At 50.2% G+C, this 22,052-nt stretch overlaps 1 long non-coding RNA gene across 1 annotated transcript in view; it reads right to left on the bottom strand.

Annotated features, from left to right (window-relative positions):
- Nucleotides 1–15,129: 15,129 nt before the first annotated feature.
- The window catches only part of LOC122423306, a 39,127-nt gene continuing 32,204 nt past the window's right edge, over nt 15,130–22,052 (bottom strand). Inside the window, exons 3-4 of the long non-coding RNA XR_006264124.1 lie at nt 15,901–16,051; nt 15,130–15,566 (exon numbers count right to left, since the gene is read on the bottom strand). This is a non-coding gene — a long non-coding RNA (uncharacterized LOC122423306). The remainder of the gene's footprint in view (nt 15,567–15,900; nt 16,052–22,052) is intronic.

Below are 22,052 nucleotides of genomic sequence, written 5' to 3'. Positions count from 1 at the left end.
CACACAGGAGAGGGGTTCGGATGATCACCCCGAGAGGGAGTAACTGGCCACTGACTGCAGAGGCAAGTGGGGTGAGACCCAGAGAATGGGAAAAGTCGCGGGGGCCACCAAAGCCATCAAATGCAGACAAGGAAGTCATTACTGGCCAAACAAGGGGAGGGTCCCACTGCATTAAGAAAGGTCAGGGAGGTGGTCCAAATGGAAGGGCCATGGGACAGAGAGAGTGTGCACCAGAGAAAGTTTGGTCCCAACTTTGGAGTGGTTCAAAAAGCAAATTATAAACTCTGTCTTGGGATACCTCGCTGTTCAGACTTTGTAGCACAGAGGCCTGGGCACAGCTCGGAACAGATCCCGGAGGGATGGACTTGTGGTGCCTGGTCCCAGCTGGGGGGTGCGCCTGCTGTCAGGTCGGCGAAGTTTTTCTTTGACATACACTTTTGTGAAGAGTTAGGATCCCCAAGCTTCTTGGCTCCTACATAGTTTTAAAAGTAGCTGTCTTTTATATCAGTGATATTCCTGCTATCACTCCAGCTGTCTTTTCCTCGCTGCTGACAACGGACAGGCACGCCTCTCTCCTGGCCAAACAGACGCGATAATCATGGGAAAGTAGCTGGATAAATTTGTTAGCGGGTGGCTACGTTTTCCAAAGAGGAAAACTGAGGTCCAGAGCCCCAGCCCTGGGAGCTGGGGGAAATAATACATGATTTCAATACCGCTGAATCGGGGTGGGGTGAGGCCAGCTGGAATGATCTCACCAGAGGTCAACAAGCACTCAAATATGGGCGGTGGGATTACAGGTGATTTTTATTTTCTTCTTTTCTGGATCGGTTTTCTATATTATTCTTTCCCATGCTGGGGTTCTATATTCTCCGAATTTTTCCACCAGGTGTGGTTTTGAAATCATATTTTTGAAAAAAAATGTTGATGCAGCAAGGATGAACTCAAGGTCAGGGTGGCTGTGGAGCTGAGGGTGGGAGGTGCTGCCCCCGCCTTCACCCCTGACTCCACCCAGGAGTTGAGAATTCAGAGCCTTCTGCTGAGTCTGGCACCCCCCACCCCATGCCGACCAGAGCCCCCTGGGGTCCATCTAAGCCAGAGGGGCCTGTCTGTGCTCCCCTCACAGAAAGGGTGGCCATGTGGGTCCAGGCTCCAGACACCAGCTCTTGTAAAGCTCACTCGGAATCCAGGTGGAGCAGAAACTTCAATGAGCATCTGGCCCTTAGGAGACACCTCCTCTGCAAGATGGACAGAGAGGCCCAGTGCCACCAGAGGACGGGGTGGGGAAGGCGTCTGGTGCTCTCCCCAGGTCCCTGGGTCCCCAGGATGCTACTTTTCCAGCCTAAGTGTTTCCACGACTGGGATGGTCAGCAGGCCAGGCCCCCAGTCCCAGCCACCCACCCAAGAGAAAGCCTCTGAGTTGACAGAGCCCACAACTTCTGTTCTGTTGTTCACCTACTATTTCCCTGCGGGAGGGTTTCAATTCTGTCTGGTAAAACTCGCTTCCCCACACCCACCCACCCCTGGCCTTCTTTCCTCTCTTGTTCGATCCTTAGTCAACAGGGAGGAGAGGGTGGACACCGCCAGTGTCTCAGTCCCTCTGATCTTCACTGATCTTCACTGCAGTGTGTCCTCCAGGCCCAGACGACTCAACCCCGGGACTGGGGTGGGGACCTTCCCCACCACCCACCTCTAGTCCTCGATGTGTGTGTTCCTTCCACATTGGGTGGATTCGGAAGCACCGCCCTGGCCCTCTCACAAGGGAAAGACCGGAGAACACCTGGCCAACAGAGCAAGTCACTCACTGTGTCAACATTTACACTCATGCGTCCTGGTTTTCCATCTGGCGAAAGAGTTTTGCAAGTGGCTCTGGAGACTCTGGGAGTTCCCCTGAAATGCTATTGAAAATGGTATAGGATGGATGTGTTGGCATTGGGCTTTTTTTTTTTAACTTGGGAGAGGGATCCATGGTTTTTGTTAGTTTCTGAAAGAAGTGTGTCAACCAGAAGAGCATGGAGAATGTTTCACCTAATGACTCCGTCCACCAACTTAGACAGAGCCATTACCCTAGCAGTCTTGGGTTGTGGTGGGTGTGAGGTGGCCACCTCCTAGGGGGTGGGCTGCACAAGACTGCCATAATAGATTCTGATGTGGCTACAGAGACTTGTGGTTCCAAAAAAGGAGGCAGGTGCCCTTTATGGGGTGTTTGTGGTTCATGGCCAGGAGCCCAGCTCCACAGCTCTGGGGTTCAGTCCTTGCTCAAGCCCCACTTTTCCTCAGCCACGTGGGAATTATTATCCTCATTTTACAGATGAGGAAAAGGCTCAGAGAAGTTAAGGAACTTCCCCTATGTCACAAAGCTAGAGAGAGACAGAACCGGACCTAAAACGGGGACAGTGTTGAGGGCTCAAGATCCATGCCGGTTTCACAGCCTTCCGCAGCCAGGTCCCCGCCTCTGAGGTCCCTGCTGGGGTGGGGGAAGGCCAGAGACACATCACCTGACCTCTTGGGCATCCTGGTCCCCAAATCTGCAGAATGGCCTTCCATCCCTCCGCACCTGGCTGTTTGCGGGAGGGAGGCAGAAGAACCTAGCCAGCCATCTTCAGTTTAGCGGGTTCAGCTCCACCGCCTCTCCTCCCCCAGCCTCTGCCAACCAGGAGCTGGGTAGGAGGTCGAGACCACCAGCCGGGGGTGCCCTCAGCCAGGGCAGAGCCCAAGACCCGGGCCCCCCTCACTGCCTCCTCTCCGTCACCTGGGGTGGTGGTTCAGATAGGAGTGAGGCAAGAATCCCTGCTTGCCAGGTGGGAGCTGCTGCCCTAAAGCCCACAGTGGGCAGTTCCAACCTGGCATGCTCAGAAGTACCCTAAGTGTATGGCACATTGTTCACGGGGGAGGGGTCAATTTCAATTTAGCAAGGGGTTCAGAAGCAGAAGTAAGGGCAGCACCTCACTCTCCCCCAGCTCCCCCAATGACCCTCGCCCTGTCTGAGGGTCCTAGTCCTTGTGCTGTCCCCCTCCCCCAGGCTCAGAGGCCCCTGCCCCACCTGCAGCCTTCCTCCTCCCAAAAAAACCCACAAAGACGAGCTGGTGCATCATCACGGCTGGGTTTGGGGAGGGACTGAGAGCCACCGTTCCCGGCCCCATCCTCCCATCCCAACCCCCCCACCCCCGGATGCTCCACCAGGAACCACTTCCTCTGTGGTCCTTCCCTTCCACTCCAGCCCCCATCACCCCCTCCTCTAAAGAGCACTCACATAATGTGGTCTTGTCATCAGGATGGGTGATTCACTTCCCATCCAACTTTAAATACTGCCCCCCTCTGCAATGAGTAATCCTGACTCCAAAGGGAGCCTTGCCATCCGCCACAAGGTTCTCTGGTTCCTGCCGCTCCTGGCTTCCCCGTATAAGGCCCTGAGAGGCGGTGGGTGGGGGAGGCCTTGGTGGGTGACTGGGCACCCAGCCCAGGTAGGGGAGGGACTGATGTGGGTGGGGGTCCAGGGGACTCAGCACGTGGACTAGAGATGGGAGCCTGAGGCTCTAGCCACCCCCATAGTCCTTTGCAGCCCCACCCTTGAATGGTCTGTGAAGGGCCTTTGTAGGCACATATGAGAACCTCAAATAACATGGGGAGGTGTCCCTGAGGCTCTTCCCCAGCTCTCTGATCACCCCCACCCCCAGGCTCCCCTCAAGCACACGCCCAGATCTCAAGAGGGCAACCACCGGCCACCCCGCGCCTGCAGGTCAGCATGCTTTGTACCCTGTGACACCACCAACCACCCTGGCCACAGATGCTGGATGTGGGGTTAGTGCCTGAGCCCATGGCGGCCCCCTTGGGGCCAACCAGCAGCCCAGGAGGTACGCTCGCTGGGGCCCTGGCCCCCCCGAGCCCAGTGTGTCCCCACACCCCCACCTCGTAAGGACTGGGAGAGAACTTAAGGAGATGCTGATAGAAGGAGAGAGAAGCCAGGGCCTCCCCGGGGTCAGGCAGGGGCCGCGGGACATGAGACAGATGGCAAGTGAGATGCTGGAAGCAGGTAGCTCACTTTGAAGCAAGGCGGGGACGAGGGCGGGGGCTGGACCTGCTGTGACTGTCTGGTGCTGCCCTCAGCTGAGAGCCAGACGTGGCCTGGCCTGGCTGTTCCCCCGTATATCCTTACAATACACCCCCATTACCCGAGGTGACCTGACCCTATCACTGCTACTCATACTTGACAGAGCCCATCGTAGACTTTCCACGAGAAACCCAGGCAACTGTGTAGTCCCAGCCCTGAGGCCCATGCTCTACCAGAAGCCAAAAGGCCCTCTCGCCGCTGGGAGGCCAGGTTGAGGGAGGGAGCTTCCGTGAATAAGAGCATCAGGGTACCACGTGCCAGGCCACCTAGGGACCTGATGGCAGGGGCCTGATGTTAGCCACCCAGCGCCAGGAGGCCTGGAGCAGTCAGGAACTGGGCACCCCGGGAGGGGAGGCTGGTGGGGCAGGGCAGTCTGTGAAACAAGGGGCTTCTGGGCCACACAGTCACCCTTGCTGGTACATCCTCAGATGTGGTCCTTGGTCACTGCCAACGAGAACCACAGGAAGGAACCAGAGAGGCCACCTAGCCCAGCCTCTGGCTCTGGACAGGGGGACTCCAACCCGGGGCAGCTTCCAAGGAGATCACTTGGGGTACTAGCTCTTAGAGCTCCCTGGTGGGGAAAAGGCACAGAAGACAGGGCTAGAAATAATTTTCAAGTTCCATGTCAGACTTCTAAACTTTCCCGTGCTGTGCAGGTGGCCAGTAAATTATCTTTCTGCAGTGCTTAAGTGAAACCAAGGGGGAAGAGGGGCCCTTTTTCTCAGCTCAGCCCCCACCAAAGGCAGGCCCTGCACTTCCTTTCTAAAGAACACTGCAGGTCACCAGGAAGAGGTCCTTGCCCTCACCGTCATGAATAACTGTGACTCCATGCCAGAAGCCTGTTTACGGGGAAAAGCCGCATCTGTTTTCCATGTCCCGCACTCCCCACCCTGCCCCCTGGGACAGAGAAAAACAGCTGCAGTTTTCCTGTGGAATACTGTTGCGAGGCACAGGAGGTCATAGTGATGGCTGAGGACATGGAAGCTCCCTGGAAAACCTTCCAGAAGCTTCTTTTAAGTTTGTCAAAGTGCAAGGTCAGTTCAGTTCTGTTCAGTCGCTCAGTCGTGTCCGACTCTTTGCGACCCCATGAACTGCAGCACGCCAGGCCTCCCTGTCCATCACCAACTCCCAGAGGCCACCCAAACCCATGTCCATTGAGTCGGTGATGCCATCCAACCATCTCATCCTCTGTTGTCCCCTTCTCCTCCTGCCCTCAATCTTTCCCAGCATCAGGGTCTTTTCAAATGAGTCCACTCTTTGAATCAGGAGGCCAAAGTAATGGAGTTTCAGCTTCAGCATCAGTCCTTCCAATGATTGCGGGAGAGAGGCAGAAGGACCTAGCCAGTTCACGGTTCACATACTGTTGAAGCCTGGCTGGGAGCATTTTGAACATATTTTTCTAGCATGTGAGATGAGTGAAACTGTGTGGTAGTTTGAGCATTTTTTGGCATTGTCTTTCTTTGGGATTGGAATGAAAACTGACCTTTTCCAGTCCTATGACCACTGCTGAGTTTTCCATATTTGCTGGCATATTGAGTGCAACACTTTCACAGCATCATCTTTCAGGATTTGAAAGAGTTCAACTGGAATTCCATCACCTCCACTAGCTTTGTTGGGGTGTGGGGTAGCTCCTCCCGGCTGCCGCGCCTGACCTCAGTCGGACATGGAGTAGCTCCTCCCAGCCGCGCTTGTGTGCCGTCTCAGCCGCCCACAATGGCTGGATCCAAGAGATAGGCTCTCTTCTATCTACCCTGCGTACTACACCAATAATAACTGGTTTTCTGAGAGTTTTGATGATCTGATAGACCTGCACAGTGCCTCAGCATCCAGATGTCAGGAATTTCTGCGGTCTATGATGATGATGTCATGGTGTTTGTCCAGGAAACAGGCGAGGGCAGTCTGAGCCTCCTTGGTAACTGTACACATAAACCCTGCTTTTTCACACGCCCTGAAGAATCCATTACACTGGTTATCTTCTTTGATAAATACTAAAAGTACCTGCAGTTGATCTGGATGAAATCTCATGGGGCCAAATTGCACATCAGCTACTGCTACTTTGTTGTTGTTTCTGCTGCTGCCTCTGCGAGGCTCGAACTCTGTGCAAGGTGGGGAGTCCTTATAAAGTAATCACACTGTGATGTGACCCAATGAAGCCAAAGAACCACAGAGTTCCCTGGCTAATCAGCTCGAAGGGGTGCCTGACTGTCAGAACACACAGGGGCCACCTGGCACCTCTGCCCACCTGGTGGTCCCAGCGCCTGGAGACAGTAGCAGCCAGCCCCCTCCCCCAACCCCCTCAGTGCTGCTGGGTCAAAAGAAGCTTGCCGACACGTGCTCTGTGTGTGAGTATAATGATGTACAGTCACCCCACGTGCCTTCAAGCATCATCTTGCAGGTGGACGCCTGTTGAGGCCCCAAGAGGGCTTGAGGACTAAGGGGTGAGAGCTAGAAGGAAGAGCACTGGACTGGGAATCAGAAGACCTGGGTTCTAGGTCTAGTTCCTCCCCGAGCAGCTGTGAGACCTTGGGTCTATCCCCTGGCTGGGTCTGTCTGCCAGTCTGCAGTCCAAAGGGGCTGGATCAGACCACCTCCTGGGGCCCTTCCCTAGCTCATCATGTAAACAGCTCCTGTTTGCTCAAGACAGACACCTGCAGTAGTCTTACCTCACCATCAGAGGGAGACGAGGCTGGTGGAGACCAGAAGGCATCCACTGGGGTCCCCAAACCCCTTCTGGCTCAGCAAGGTCAGAACTAGCTTCGTCGTTAATCGAAGGTGCCATGTGCCTTTGCCGCTGTGTCGATACTTGCACTGATGGTGTTGAGTGTGCGGCAGATGCTTCAGACGGGTCTCAGGGCCAGTTGAACGGAGCAGTCTGGTTCTGTCGTTTCTTGCAGGCCACTGGGAAGGGGGATGGGGAGTGGAGGGGGAAAAAAGCCAGTTTCCCTTAGGAATGCCCTTGATGAAGCAGTAAACGTGAATTTCACTCCACTCCTGATACACTTTTATGATATTCTTTGGGCTGCTGAGGGAGGCACCCAGAAAGCACTCGGGCTGTCCATCGGGGCAAGGTGGGGTGTCGGGAAGGAGCCCATGGGGGAGGGGGTTGAGTTGGGGGCTGCAGCAACCGCTTTAAATAGCATCTTCATTTGGAAGAGCCATCTGTACTCCAATTGTGTAAACGCTGGTATTCAGTAGCCATTTTTTCAATCACCAGCGAGCCGGTCACTTCTAAGAGAACAATTCTTAGTGTTTTTTGGCCAAAATCGGATTTTTAAAAAAATCAGATCTTTCCCAAAATCGGATCTTTCCAGGTAGAAACAGATTTTTGGATAACTTGAATCTGTTGTTGTGATCTTGACAGTTGCCCAGAATTTTAAAACTTTTGTAATAAGATGAATATGAACACATGTAATTTCTTTTACGGTGAGATGCGTCAAACTTGACAAGACCCGTGCAAAACTTTTCCAAAGAAGTTATGTGTGATGTTTCGAAAATCTCACATGCGTGAAAGGAACCATCCAAAGGTTAAGATAAATGGATGTATTTGGATGTAACAGAGTAGAAAAAGTTCATGAACACAGCAGACTCCACGTTACAACTAAGCTTGAAGAAACCACCACATGTTGGGTTTTGGGATAGCACCAAAGAAGACTACACACAGTTATTTTGAAAGCTATTAAAATGCATCTCCCTTCTCCAACCACGTGTCTGTGGACAGCTGTAAGTTCAAGATGCACTTCAACCCAAACAACATAATCACTGCAGACTGAATGCAGAAGCAGGTGGAAGGATTCAGTTGTCTTCTGTAAATGAAGACATTTAAAAGATCTGCAGATGTAAAACAGTGGTTCTCAATCAGGATGAGACTGTCCCCTGCCCTACTCCAGGGGACATTAGTTGTCATAGCTGAGAGGTGGTGGTGGGTGGCCCTAGGTGCCCCTAACACCTAGTGGGCATGAACACCAGGGATTTTGCTCAAAGTTCTACAAGTAGGCACAGGAAAGCTCCCTCTGCCCCGCTCCCTGCACATCACCAAGAATAACCTGGCCCAAGATTTAAATATGGCCACGGTTTAGAAACCCTGATATAAAATAACACTACCTCCTCTTTTGTTTGTTTGTTTCAAAAATACTCATGTGAGCGTGTAACGGATTTATTATTGTTAAGTTTAAGGTAGTGTATATATAAACATTTTTTAAGTTCAGCTTCCCTTCATAACACTGGAACCATCAGTAGACATAATCCACATAAACAAAAGCTCTTTGGTGTCCTTAGTGACTTTCAAGATTACAAAGGGGTCCTGAGACCAAAACGTCTGAGGACTCCCCAGACAGGCAGGAGAAGGGTATAGATGACAAAAGGAAAGTTGCTGAGTGGGTCTACCCACTGGCCAGCATAAAAAGAAGAGCCCTTCTTTGTGGTAGATGTGCCCCCAAGCATATGTCATTTCTTCTCAAGGCCAGTTGAGGGGGCGAGCGCCAGAGTGGGGTGAGAGTATCAGCAGAAGAATGTGTCTGGGCTTGTGGTCACCAAGGCGGACACGACCAGGACTGACATGCACTGCTCCCAAAAAGTTTACTGTCTAGAAGGGAAGAGAGACACAATAGCTTCGACTGTAATTAACATATGGATGGGAAGCATGGAAAATACATGCACAGGTGTCATGAGATCAGTGGGCGAGAGTCCAAGGTTAGGGGTTGGCAGGGGGTGGGGGTTGAGGGGTGGAGATAAAGGAGACAGGGACTCCAGAGAAAGTGCTGTCTCAGTTGAGTCTTGAAGGATGAGTAGGAGTTTGGTCTCAGGGCTTTGGAGGAGCCCTACGGAGAAGATGGGGGTCCCAGACACAGGGAACAGCATTTAAGTGAAGGTTCAGAAATACCAAACGGCCCGGGGGATTTGGAGAAGGTATGAAAGGGTGTAGAGAAAACAAACACTATGCTAGATATGCCCCCTCCAAACAAAATGCAATGCCACCAATAAAACTAATGGATTTTCAAATCAAGAAAGAACGAGAAAAATGATAAAGGAAAGAACAGCTCTGATAACATGCGGTATCTGTTTTTAGAAGAGAACAACATTCCAGTGTTCTGATACCAGCTACCTATTTGGGAAAACACAAGTGAGACCTTGCTCTCTTGTCCAGACAGGGTAAGATGCTCCGTGATTCCTTCACCACCACCCCCCACCCCCGAGCCCCACATGCCCATCTCTGTCTTTACCCTCCTTCCATCTCGGGTCCACTAGGGCTTTCCAGAACATTCGCTGTGGGTCAGCAGATCCTGCCAAGAAAGGGCGAGGGAAGCTCATTAGCATAGATGCCCCGGACCTGACTCCCCATCGTTCAGAAAAGGGTCCCCATGGCTCATTCCATCAAAGGCAGTCACACTTGCTTCTCCCACCAAAGAAGATGATCGAGATGGTTGTGGGTTGATTTCCGAAGCAGTAAGTCAACAGCATCCAGCAAACTGGACCAAATAAAAGAGGGGAGAAGAGCCCATCTCTGCTCACCAACAGCCCCCAACAGAGGCTTGAGCTGGTGCGCAGCACACGCTGTGCTTGCCCCAGGCCCAGGGAAGAGCCTGCCGTTCCCAACAGTCACTGCTGGCTGCACAAGAAGTCGGTCTGACATGCATCCGTGACTCTGTTTCCAATACAAGTCTGACGGGTCTCCCTTGAATTTAAGAGGCCTAGCTGGTCTCCAGCCTGGGGTCTCAGCCCCCCAGGACCCCTCAGAGGGCTGCCTGCACAGGCTGGTATGGGTGACCCACGAGAGTTCAACCAAGATGTTTTCCCAGAACAGTGGACAGCCGAGACCGCGCGGCTAGAGTGAGGTTGTGCGGGGGACGAAGGGCTCAGGATGGGGAATGAGGTGCTGGGGAGGAGGACTGGTGGATGGTTCTAGGAAGAGGAGAAGGAAACAATCAGGAAGGGCAGAGGCCCCAGAGCAGCCAAGGTGGGACAATTTAGGGCAGCCTGGGGGCAGACAGCAAAGGCTTGAGGGTGCAGTGGTGCGTGACGAGCGAATCCTTACTCAGGAGCAAACAGCTTAACCACGAGGGTCTCACCCCCAGAGGCCTTGCTCACACACTCCTCTGGCCAGTAGTCCAGGGGTAGACAATCTCTCCTGGACTTTGTGAACATCTATGAGCCCAGTGGGCTGTGTGTCTGTGCCTGAGTCAGTGAGCTGGGCAGGGAAGAGGGTGCCCTGAATCCCAGGATGGCCCGGCCTCACCCAGCATCCCAGGCCAGGACATAGGCCCAGAGTGAAGGCTTATTAGCCAAGTCTCTAAATTCAGGTGGAATCATACGGGCACCCCCTTTGGTGGTGCCAGGAGGCAGACGGCTCAGAAGGGAACACCCACATCACAAGTCCCACCAGCGGATGGGTGGCCTGCACACACCCTATAGCACATGCCCGTTGCTAAAGGGGGCCTCTGGGCTGGCCAAGCACTTCACCCACATGAGGCGCCAGTGCCAGAGATTCAGTTCAATTCAGTCGCTCAGTCGTGTCCAACTCTTTGCGACCCCATAGACTGCAGCACACCAGGTTTCCCTGTCTTATCACCAACTCCCGGAGCTTACTCAAACACATGTCCACTGAGTCGGTGATGCCATCCAACAATGTCATCTTCTGTCTACCCTTCTCCTGTCTTCAATCTTTCCCAACATCAGGGTCTTTTCCAACAATTCGGTCCTTCACAACAGGTGGCCAAAGTATTGGAGTTTCAGCATCAGCATCAGTCCTTCCAATGAATATTCAGGACTGATTTCCTTTAGGATGGACTGGTTGGATCTCCTCACAGTGCAAGAGACTCTCAAGAGTCTTCTCCTGCAATACAGTTCAAAAGCATCAATTCTTTGGTGCTCAGCTTTCTCTATAGTCCAACTCTCATGTCCATAGATGACCACTGGAAAAACCAAAGCCAGAGTGTTAGGTCCAAACAAACAGCCATGTGGACCAGCTGCTTGGGTGACTTCCTCCTCCCCGTCTGTGAAGCTCATCCAATGAGCCAATGGAACCCATGGGTGCTTCCCTGTTACCCTCGAGTAACCCTGGTTTACTCGGGTTATCAGAAATTAGTGGCTGAAACACTGCAGCTGCTATAATGATAACAATAGCTGGAACAGCTAACAGTGCCAAGCACTGTTCTAAGCACTTCACAAACATTAACTCAGCTGATTGGCATGAGTCGATAGAGTGTTGTGTCTGCAACTTAAATCAGCAAAGTAAAGGTACCTGCCTCTGGTGACTAACAAGAAAGCCAGCAGGCTGTGGCAGGGCCTCGGTATGGCTCCCCCGCTCCCTGGGTCTGATGCTGCCTGGATGGCCCCAGGCACCAGAGGCAGAGGGTTTCCTTCTGTCTGTGCTTGTCCGGCTTTGATTCAGCAATGGTGACAGTGAGGACACACGTGGATGCACATAACTCTGATTTATCAAGTCCACTCCCTGTCAGGTTATAAAGGCAGAACTGGGAGGTCTACTCCAGCCCAGAGTTTCCCTCCAGCCCACAGCCCCCCAAATCCGTGCCCTGCTCTACTCCAAGTCCTTCATTCAGTCATCATTAACTTATATGGTACAAAAGCCCCCTCCCTCACCTCCTGACCTCCCCCCAAGGGAGCCAGGGGAGCCCCAGGACAGTGCCCTTGAGGACCATGTGTTCCCCAGTCTTTTTTCCCCCATGGTCACAGCCAGAGGCAGGGCCATAGCCGGGACCACCTCAGGGAGCATATGTGGGCAGCTTCTGCACTGCACACTTTTCGGCCACCCTGTGGAGCCCCCTCACCCTCACCTTTGAAGCAGGCCAGCCCACCGCTGCGCCTCCTGTGTCTCCCCACTTCACTCTTGCCCCAGGAATTCCAGCAGCGTCCACAGTCTTCCCCGATCATAGCAGCCTAGCTCCTTCCATCAACATGGTGCTATTGGCCTGACCTGCATGCCGGTCCCTTCCCATCGAGGGAGAACTGATCTCTGAATTTCGCCTCTGACCACGACTTCCACTCAACACCTACTGATCACAAGAAATATCTGGAGGGAACTGAGACCAGATTTTTCAGACAGACTAAAAGCGGACGACTTTGGAGGAAAGGGGCCCATCTCCCTGGGACTTTGCCCTGCAGCGGAGGGGACTGCAAGAGACCACAGCCCCAGTGCTCTTGTCTGGAGCAGGCGTCCTCCTCCTGACCCCAATCCCCTTAGGGATCAGCGGGCTAAAGCAGCATGAGAAGCAAGGGGACCAGCCCCAGGGGGAGAGATGCCAGTGGGGAGGTGATCACCAGGAAGCAAGGTGTTAGCACCAGAAGGAGAAACGCCGATGGGTGGGCAGGGGTGTTGCTGTGATCACCAGGAAGGCCAGGAAGGCACCTCAGACAGGAGAAAAGCATTCCCAGCATCTGGGAACAGCATGCTCCTAGAGTAACAGGGGAAAAGCTTCATAGTGCACCTGATAAGAAAGGAAATTAACCCAAATCCTTGGTGACTGAGTTCCAGACTCAGGAGGAATAGGACTGGCCACTGGCCATTCCTGGTCACTGCCATAGATGTGTGGCAAAGTACAAGGACTTTGCGATCACTCTGTACCTAACATTGAAAATATCACAGGGAGGTGTGAGAGAGGGAATGGGGGTGCGGCTCCTTGAGTTGGGTTCAAAGAGAAGACGTTTAAGCTGAAACCAGGCAAATTTAAATGATTCAGTTACAAGAAGATTTGGGGGCATGCATTTTGGGGAAAAGGAGCCAGGGCCAGTCTCTAAGATAGGAACAAACTTGGAGAAAAGAGACAAAGGCTACTGTGGCCAGGGCGGGCTGGGTGTAGGGGAGAAAGTCAAGGCTGACGCTGACGGGGCTGGAGGGGGCCAGGCTGTGTGTATAAGTCAGGAGACTGAAGGCCAGGGAAAGGGGTCTGGATTTTATCACAAACCAGACGAATGTCACTTAGAAGGTGGTGGGTGATGTGGTCTATTCACAGTTAAAGATAACTTCGTGTGGTCCACGGAGAAACCCAGAGAGCAAAGGAGCAGACACGTGAACACCACGTAAGAAAGAGGCTGTGGGCCATGGCTCTCGGGGCGGGAAATCGGGGTGGGAGACAGACACAGTGCCAGTTTGGGAAATGTCTTAGAGGCAGTCTCGAGGAGACTTTATGGTAGATTGCATGTGAGTCGGGGGAGAAGGAAACCGAAGACAGATCCCAAGGGTTTCCCTTGAGCAACTCTAGCTGGATGGCTGGGCCACTTAGTTAGATGAAGTTGGGGGGAGCAGGGAGCAGGTTTGGGAGTCGTTAAGAACTCTTGTTTTTATAACAGAGTTGATCAAAATAGTGAACAACTTTGCCTATCAGAATGGACTTTTATTTGCCAGATTAAAATCCAGAACATCCCAAAGGGAGCCTGAGCATTTGTGTGTGTGTGTGTGTGTGTGTTCTCCAAATTATAAAATCCTATCACTCAAAAAATCTTCACCTTGAATATATTCTGAAATAAAACTTGGTTTCAAATTAAAAAAATAAATAAATGAAAAAGAAGGCTGGTTTTGGACATGTCGAATTTGAGAATTAATGGCTTGTAAAATGTAAGGCCATTGTAGGACCCAGAACCCTCCCCAGAGCTATGGCTTCTTCCCTGAGATTTTAAGCTCTACGGTGAAGACCATCTACAGAGCCCACAGGGTTACAGGTCATCCTCAAGGTCATCAAATGATGGCTTTGTCCTTGGGCCACTCATTCGTTCATTTGTCCCACAAGTACACACATGGGTTCCAGGGAGGACGTCTGCTCTTCCCGCGATCTTCACAAGAATCCAAACTGTAAAAGACTTTGGATCCAGAATCTGTCGTCTCACTTTTTAAAGATGATCTTTTGTAGCAGATGGAGGCAAGGGAAAGTACAAAAAGGCCCAACCATGGCCACCAGCCCCCAGGACAGGGTGCATCCGAGGGGACTCGCAGCCGCTCCCAGCCTACCCGGGGATCCCAGCCACAGGGTGGTCCAGATGGGAATGTCTTACCTCCCACCCACCCCAGGAGGGACTGCGCTGCTCTCGTGGGGTGGGCAGTTGCCCAGGAGCCTCAAACATCACCACCACCAGCTCCCCATCTCTTCCCCCACCAGCACAGCCTTCTGGAAGGTAGGCTCCGAAAAGTCACTTTCCTCTTTGCCTTTGGTTTTCCATTCTTTTTCATTTACACTGTTGTATCTCTGCCTTCTCTGTTTAAAAGAAGAAATAATAGCCACCCTACAATCCACTCTTCAGTTACTTTATTGAGTCTTCAGATTTTCTGAGTTCCCAAAGACTTTGTTGCAACATTATTTCCACTGCTCTCCTTTCCTTGTGTTTCTTTTCCTCCCCACTTCTAACTTTTCTAGCCAGATGCTCAGTTGTCCAATTCATCACCACACTCTCATCTTTAGTTAAGTATGAAATGCATACATTTTCCTCTTTGTATAACACTGGCTCTCTTTCACAGGTGTCTATACAGTGCTTTCACTGTCAGTATCCTAAATAACGGTGCAGTTTGGGCTCTTGTGGGTTATTTTTTTTTTCCTGATTCAAAGTTTATTTAGAAGAATTTTGAGATTTCCAGAGTTGCTTTTTGATTTTTGTGACTTGTTTGCTAAATTTACCTTAATGTGATTACAGAAAATGACCATCAGAAAATTTTATTTTTCAAATAACGTTGAGTTCTTCTTTGTAATTCAAAGGGTGAATTCTGATGAATGGTTTGTGGTCACCCAATGTCAAACATTTGTTAAGTGTTTTTAATTATTTTACACAGATGCTTTAGGCCCAGGGGAGTTCAAAACCCATGGAACAGAACCATCCCCTGAAATAGTAGAACTTTGTGTGTGAGTCCTCAGAGACTGCCAACGATGGCTCTTTCACTTATTTGGGCTTTTATTCCACAAACATGGGGAGCACTGCATGCCCACTGCGTGCCAGGCCCCCTACAGGGCCCAGGGACACCAGCGTGAGGCCTGATGGTTATGGATAGACAAGTGCTCACCACACTGTCCTGAGTTCAAAGACCTTCCCGGTATAGGGGATGGTGGGAGTTTCACCCTGTGATGGAGAAAGACCTATGCCTGGGGTCCCTGGAGGTCTAGACACACCAACCTTGAGGTTCCGCCCATTGCAGGCTTTTTAGCAACACCTGGATGGTCAGATCAAGAGGAGGACCCGATGTCTGTCACTTCAACAAAGATCCACGTTCTGAACGAAGAAGCCAAACCCATCGAACACAAGAGGAAGAAGTTAAAACACTTTAAACTTACTGCAGGCAACTGAAGGAATACTCGGGACCTGTATACTGACCTCTAGGACCCGTGGAAGGCTGACCAGTCCCTGCAGGAATGTCCACTGATGGAGGAAAAAGTGGCAGCTTCCATGAGAGAAGACACACAGGTGATAATGTGGGGTCAGGAGGTGGAAACTGGCTGGACCACCGGGCTCCTGCTCTTGGGGCCTGGAGAGAAGGACTGATATGAGGAAGGGAGCATCTGAGTGCCCAAGATGGAAAGAAAAGTCCATATCAGGGCAGAAGAAGAAGAGGAGATCTGAGAGCAAGCCCCAGTGGACAGTACAGATCCAAATTTTTCAGGCGAGTCCCTGAAGTGACTGAACTTTGTCAAGAAGTGGAGCTTCTAGGAATATTCTGTCAAAGCAGATGATTTGGAGCAAAGAGGGAACTGTCCTGAAGCAAGAGACGAGGTAAGCCATGCAGATGAAGCTCCAGATATCTACGGGGCAGGAGGCGGGCGGGGGGGGGGGGCGGGGGGGTGCAGGGGTAACTACAAGACCTTGAAGAAAAGCAGAGAAGTATTTCTTCTTCTCCAAAGCCTGATGCTGTCCAGTGAGCTGAGAGCTCTCAAAGGTCCTCTGGGAGCTCGGGAGACTGATAGATGCCTCCTCATCGCCACAAGGAGGTTGCAGATCAGAGAAGAGTCGTCACTGAAACAGATTAAAGTCAAGCTCCTAGAAGTGGACCCTCGTGCCTCTGATAACCCAGGTGGAGCATCTCCCAGAGAACACTGCTCCCGGTCCCTGGGCACAGGTTTAGAAGGCTTGGCTCCTTCCCTCCAAGAAGCCCCTCGTGGGTGCTACCCTTTCCTCCTCGTCCCCTCCTCTGCTCCTCCTTCCCTCCATTTATCCCCAAATCCTGCATTTCCATGGAAACAAACAGGGAGCTCAGGACAAGAGTTTGTTCCACCCCCAGGAGCTGGCCAGGCTCTGCGGTTCACCCCATCCTCCCTCCCTCAGGGCCAGATTGTCCCTGGATCCCCTCCCTCAAAACAGAGCGAGTTCCCTCCTAGGGTCCCTGACACTCTCATGACCATACTCGTCAAAATGGCAAAAGACCAAGAAGGCCTCAGGGCACTGTGCTGCTCTAGATATTTTTGAATTTCCCGCATTTATTTTTAGTTCAGAAAACTTCTAAATGGTAATTGTACTTTTACTCAACTTGATTTGATAGTATTATGAATTTCAAGACTTTTAAAAAATAGAGGTCATTGAAGATGCATTGTATTATCCAGATATCTACAGGGTGGGTGTAATATGTTTTACGTAATAATATGTAATATGTATTATGCATTGTATTATCTCTTCTAGAAAATGTAAGCAGTAAATTTTCATTTAATAATTCACTTGTCTGCTCCCCAAAAGTATATATCATCTCTAAGCAGTGCAGCAATAAAGGACATTTGAAATAGCAAAGACTGTATCCTTCTGTTAATGTTCCACAGTGATAAAAAGGTAGAAGCCACTTATAGGTCTCAACAAATTTTTGATCGATCTTTTAAAAATTTAAGTTAGATGTCAGATCCTGATACACCCTCTACAAATGTTTCTTCCTGTAATTGTGACCTGGCTTCTGAAAGAGACCCCAAGGGAAACATCATAGCCGGAAGATTCGTCCATAATTGTCAGATTCACATCTTCACCCTTCTTTGATGGGATATCTCTTATCAATAAAAATCCTGGGTCACACCCCCCAAACAGGTATTTCTTTGTATATAAGGTTATAACGTACGTGTCTCTGTATAAATATATTTCTTGTAAAGCAAATGCTAAATGCTTTTTGAAAGGATGCCATGAAAAATTTTAAATGTTCCCAATGTATTTAAATTTACTCATTAATTATGCAAAATGTCTGCTCTCCTTAAAATGCTATCCACATTTTTAGTGAGAGCAATGTGGTAGAAGTCACGTAATTTTGAAAACAGGTTTGGTGGTATGCTTTGACATACATCCATGTGAATATCTCAAATACCAAACGTTTGAAGTGCCAGTTCATACTTGTTTTTAGTGGTCATCAGAGTTTAATGGTCATCTGAGTTGTGCTCCCAATGGCACAATGGACACACCACTTGGTTTTTGGCTATGCCACTCTGAACATCCCCTGTCTCATCTCAGAAGCCAAGCAGGGTTGGGGCTGGTGAATGCTTGGATGGAGACACACCACACAAAGCACATTGTTAACAAGAGGAAGCAAGTCTATATTTTTAAAGCCTAGAGAACTGGGCAGTTTAAGTCAAGTTCTTATGTGATCCAATTAGGTCTTTCATTGTCTTTCGTTCATAATGAGAGTGACGGAGAGATTGTTCTAGGCACAGAAGAAAGGCTGATTATACTGTTTTTCTTGCTGTTTTTCTGTCTTTGCAAAATCACTTCTCATTCATCCATGCATTTCTTCAAGAAATCTTAGTCACTCATTCTTGTTAAGGGTTAGTTTGGTTCAAACTAGATAATACACTTTAGTGGGGCCTGGGGAAAGGGAAAAACGCTGCACTGGGCTGAAAGCCAACGCTTTTGCATAATGAAGCTCCTTCCCTCAGCACCATACGGGACACGCCATCCCGGGGGACTGGTACAGGGCTTCAGACTCATGAACCATAGGTGGAGCATGAGTTCCTGGCACAAGACGTTAATCTCTATCCAGATGGATTATTTTTAGAGATAAAGTAAGAATACAAGGTCTAATATCTTCATCCTGTGCCTCGATGGCTTGCACGGGCATCCCAGTAGAGGCCACCTATCCGCTTTCCAGATTCAGAAAGACTCGGCACGTGCAAGTGGCAACTTCCCCCAGGTCTCACATCACAGCCAGAGGAAGAGCAGGCTGCGCCAAATGCCCAGGGCTAGCTCCGCAACACAGGGTACTTGAAGCTTCTGCCACAGCCACCCTCTCCAGTTCCTGACCCAGTTTGAGACCCCTAATTCCCTCAGAAAACAATGAATGCTCCAAAATTAAGTCAGCAATTTTACGCACGAGTGCAAATGGGTGTGTCATAGCGAGGTGACAGTGGGTAACACAGGAGACACTGCTTGTTATGACTATAAATGCAAGGGAACAGGGTCACCCCCATCTTTATTTCCCACGTGGATCGCTCTGAGTGAGATGTAGCAGTAGCCGTTGTCAGTGAGAAATCAGAAAACACTGAACTAGTGCCTACTGAGAGGTGTGAGCTGCAGTAGCAGCTTCAGAGGATGAGGCTGAAACTGCGAGCTGACGGAGTTTTGTGCCAAGAAGTCAACCAGGAAAGACGCTGGGATGGAAGGTGAGAAAAGGCGAATCCAACATTTTAGAGAAATCAGGAAATGATCAGAAAATGTATCAGATTTTGTTGTTGTTTTTTTTTAATCGATCTCAGATGACAACACCTCCAGCTGTGTTGATGATATCAAGCATGAATGAGGTGTGATGCTGGGCTAAAGAGCCTGTTACATTGAAACCAGAAGTACCCAGGAGTGGGCAAGGGAGTGGGAGAGGCCACCTGGAACAGTGTCGCCAGGCCTCAGGATGCAACAGTTCAGTTCAGTCACTCAGTCATGTCTGACTCTTGACTCTTTGCGACCCCACGGACTGCAGCATGCCAGGCTTCCCTTCCATCACCTACTCTCGGAGCTGACTCAAACTCAAGTCCATTGAGTCGGTGATGCCATCCAACCATCTCATCCTCTGTCTTCTCCTTCTCCTCCTGCCTTCAATCTTTCCCAGCATCAGGGTCTTTTCCAATGAGTCAGTTCTTCACATTAGGTGGCCAAAGTATTGGAGCGTCAGCATCAGTCCTTCCAATGAATATTCAGGACTGTATATATTCAGGATGTAACAGATAAGGACAATTCTAAAGTTTGGGACTCCACAAAGGATTGCCTATTTTCTAATCTGTCCAAATATGGACGTAAAAACAGGGGAAAAACTAATAAAATATTGAAGTTTAAGGGAGAAAAATCATACAAATTTGAAATATAAAATAGATTTCTCACAGCTTTATCTAAATTGCAAAAAGAATTGAATATGAATACATAAAAATGCAAACTACACACCAAAAAGTGTGATCCATAAAATCAAGTGACATACGACAAGTTGGGAAGCCTTTGCAAATATTTTCCTTAGAGAGGTTGATGTTTGTAAAATCTAGGCTATTTTACAAATCAACATGAAAAGCATTAACACCCAATGGACATATGGGCCAAGTCCTTGAACAGAAAAATCACAGAAATGAAAATATCATTGGAAATGCTTCCAATTGTCAAAAAAGAAATGACCACCATTTTCAAAATGACATTTTACTGCCAAAAAGGTGATCTCTCCACCACAGAGTATTAAGAACAGTCCTCAAAATTGACCATACTCAGCATTAAGAAAACTCACCACTCTGTTCTTATTTTTCTCATTTCACCATGAACCAGTGATGGAAACCAGTGTGGGGGCCACTATTGACATCTCTGACCTAGAAAATTCTGAGTACATGGACAAGCCCCAAACCACATGGACACCCAAGGGTTTCTGGGCTATTAAGGAGGCCACAGGGGTACACGTGTCTGATGGCCTTGGAGTCTCCAGAGAGAAGCAGGAGACTGACTCAGGGATGACCCCAGTGGCCCCTGGACCCTAGAATGGAGAGGATCTGCAAAGCAAACCATGTCAGCCTCTTGGCTGGCGTGCGGGTGGGGGGCCAGCCCCACGGAGGCAGATGTGATCCGGTGAACGTTCTGCCTGTTTGCAGAATGCACGGGGCTGACACCCAGCCCCCATGTGTTGTCAGCTTTTCATCACAGGAGGCTGACCGTTCAAGACCAACTCCACGGCACTTGCCAGCTGCAGCCACTGAGAACTGAGATAAATCTAGATAAACGACGACAGCCCTTAAGAAGTGCCAGTGACATTGACGCAGGAGGTGGCAGCCGCTGCCGCAGCTGAAGGAGCTTGTCTGCCGCATGGGTGCCTGGCACAGGGACTGAACCGGGGGATGGGGAGCCTCAGAGGGGTTCTACTCACAGAGCAGAAGCAAGAGGCCTAGTTCCTCCCTGGGGCTTCCCGGGGCCCTGCCCCCCTCAACCCCCGCCAGAGGAGGCTGCATCTTTGCTGCTGTTCAGTCTCTCTGTTGTGTTCAACTCTTTGCAACCCCAAGGACTGCAGCATGCCAGGCTTCCTTTACACCATCTCCTGGAGCTGGCTCACACTCATGTCCCTTAAGTCGGTGATGCCATCCAACCATCTCATCCTTTGTCATCCCTCTTCTCCTCCTGCCTTCAGTCTTTCCCAGCATCAGGGTCTTTTCCAGTGAGTCGGCTCTTTGCATCAGGTGGCCAAATCACTGGTGCTTCAGTTTCAGCATCAGTCTTTCCAATGAATATTCAGGGTTGATGTCCTTTAGAATTGACCAGTTTGCTCTCCTTGCTGTCCAAGAGACTCTCAAGAGTCTTCTCCAGCAACACAGTTCCAAAGCATGAATTCTTTGGCATTCAGCCTTCTTTATGGTTCAACTCTCACATGACTGCAGGTATGGAAGGGTTGGCATGGCGGGATCTGCATTCCCCAGACCCTGGAGAGTCCTAGCCTCCAGTCACAAACAGCAAGAAACCTGCCAAGACAAGCAGAGCCTTCCAAACCTGCAGGTGCCCCTGATGTTTCTTGAGCACCCACACATGTCAGGCCCTTCTCCCAGACACTTGATCTGGACCATCCCCTGCCAGCCTCACCGCGTCACTTCAGTCCCCATTTTGCAGCTGATGACGCTGAAGTTAGAAGAGCTCAGAGACTACATGAAAGCTCACACAATAAATGGCAAAGCTGAGATTCACACCCAGGTCTCTCTACTCCCAAAGCCCCTGTTTTAGGCACAAATACTTCCAGAAGGAAGCTTCTGGGAGCAAAAGCTAGAAACAACCTGAAAACACATGGGAAGGAGAATGATTAAAGAAACCACTCAGCCCCCATAACGTAACCAAGCAGGACCCTATGAGGCTTTCTCTGAACAGATTATCACCTACCCCACTCTCGAGTCCTCTGTCCACTTCTTGTCCGTAGAAAACCTTTAGTCTCCTAGGTCTTCCCCAAGTTCCAAAGAGTAAATTAAGGAAGTGAGAAAATGCAGAAAGGAAAACAGTCAAGCAAGACAAAATAATAGTTTAGTCATTAAACAAAGTCTAGGGCCTTTAATTCCTCTTCAAGGGCTACAGATAATATTCTGAGCTGGGTCCTTTGAGCTATTTTACAGATACTGAAATCTCCACCAGGTGGAAGAAGTTAACCGCCCGCTGTCCATAAGCCCGTAGACCCCAGACCAATTGGAAGCACAAGATGGAACCACAAGGTAAACGCCCAATGACCTCACCACCAACCAATCAGAAGAAGGTCTGCTCCCAATGACCTCACCACCAACCAATCAGAAGAAGGCCCGTGAGCTGATGACACACCCCACAAACCACCTCCTTCACCCTGTCTTTAACAACCTTTCCCTGAAAGTGTTTGAAGAGTTTTAGTCTTTTAAGCAGTAGCTGTCTGGACTCCCTGCTTGGCACCTGCAATAAACACTGTGAGCAGACCCAAGTTTGGTTCCGTAACAATAGCATGGGATCGTATGCAGCTATTGAACAGAAATAAGCTGGATTTATATGTGGAAACCTAGAAACTCTGTTATATGGTTAGGAGCGGGGGTGGGGG

The sequence above is a fragment of the Cervus canadensis genome, chromosome 21, assembly GCF_019320065.1.
Source record: "Cervus canadensis isolate Bull #8, Minnesota chromosome 21, ASM1932006v1, whole genome shotgun sequence".
Lineage (NCBI taxonomy): Eukaryota > Metazoa > Chordata > Mammalia > Artiodactyla > Cervidae > Cervus > Cervus canadensis.
Note: the sequence above shows the minus strand (reverse complement) of the source record. Positions and strands in the feature narration are given on the sequence as shown.